This window comes from Bidens hawaiensis, unplaced genomic scaffold, assembly GCF_021521415.1.
Source record: "Bidens hawaiensis isolate Kalapana, Puna unplaced genomic scaffold, B.hawaiensis_p1.1 tig00025555_1, whole genome shotgun sequence".
Taxonomy (NCBI): Eukaryota; Viridiplantae; Streptophyta; class Magnoliopsida; order Asterales; family Asteraceae; genus Bidens; species Bidens hawaiensis.
The window spans coordinates 224889-226308 of record NW_027494078.1 but is presented as its reverse complement, the minus strand read 5'-3'; positions in this window follow the sequence as shown (position 1 = coordinate 226308).

The window sequence follows — 1420 nt, the reverse complement described above, 5'->3', positions numbered from 1 at the left end:
AAGATAGAGGGTTTATGTGTAACTACTTTACAAATTAACAAAGTTGTATCAAAGTTGAAGGATCATTTTTGTAACTATTTTCTAAGGTAAATATTCTTAACCGTACATGATGTCAAAAATACCATATTGCCCTCAAATTTTCAAAATTTTATGCATTAGTGATTGTATTTTATGCAAGAGTGATTGTACCTCTTAAAATTTAAGAGGTCCTTCACTCATGCTTTATATATAGTATAGATAAAGTCACATTATCTAATTATTTAAATTACAAATAATCCATGTACATCACCAATTCAAAACAAATATTATCCAAAATTCAATACAAATAAATCATAAATGTTTGTTTTTGGTTGATAGCTTAAAGGTATCCAACTACTTGCTTATATTCAACTATCCAAGATGATAACCTGCAATCTCTTAAAACCAAGTGTCTTAATATACCCGCCTCTCATACATTATATATAGTATAGATTATTTAATAGCTGATATTTAGTATATCATTATTTTTATACGTATTGAGTCCGATCTCCATGTGTTTGTTCAAGTTTCGCCAATGGACTTCTTCTTCATCTACTTCAAATTCGACCTAGATGTCTTAACTATGAGGTCTAAAGAGTTAACCAGGCTTCCATGTTGCCCTTAAAACACAAAAATCGATCACTATTTCTAAAGAAACACTCGGACCCAAAAATCTATCTAAGAGCATCCACAATAAGGACTTCGAAAAACACCAAAAAATATGCATAATCATCCGCCACATCATAAAAACACCATCATTTAAAGATACCAAAAACCTACCCAATAAAGAATCCTAAAACCACAAAAAGAACATTATCAAATCATCGCCCCCTTTTACATTATCATTTTTAATTCAAGATCCAACCTCCCCACCTAGGACCATCACATGCAAAAAAATGTATTGTTTTTGGTACTTTTTGTGAAAAAAAACTCCACTAATAAATGTTTGCTAAAAATTACACCCATAATAAAAAAAAAATGAGTGATACACCCAAAAACACACTAAAAAAATATCTTGTTGGAGATAATCTAAACGACAATTATTGAAAGAACATCACATGGGCCCATGCTAGGGGTGTGGATAAATTAATTGATCCATAATTAAAATTTGATGGGTACCAATTGAAGTGCAAAAAAAAAAATCCGAACCGGACCCGATAAAAATGCTCGGAACAGGTTTTTCTTATACCTGGGTTTTTAATACTCGAACCCGTACCCGACCCTACCCGTAGGGTACGGATAGGGTATGCATTTCAGTACCAAAACTCGTACCCGTAACCGGACCCGATTTGTACCTGGTAATACCCGAACCCGTTCCACACCGAACCGGGTTTCACAAATACCCAGAACCGGGTTTTTCAAAACCTGATCTTTACCCGATATTACCCGAAAAACTAATCCT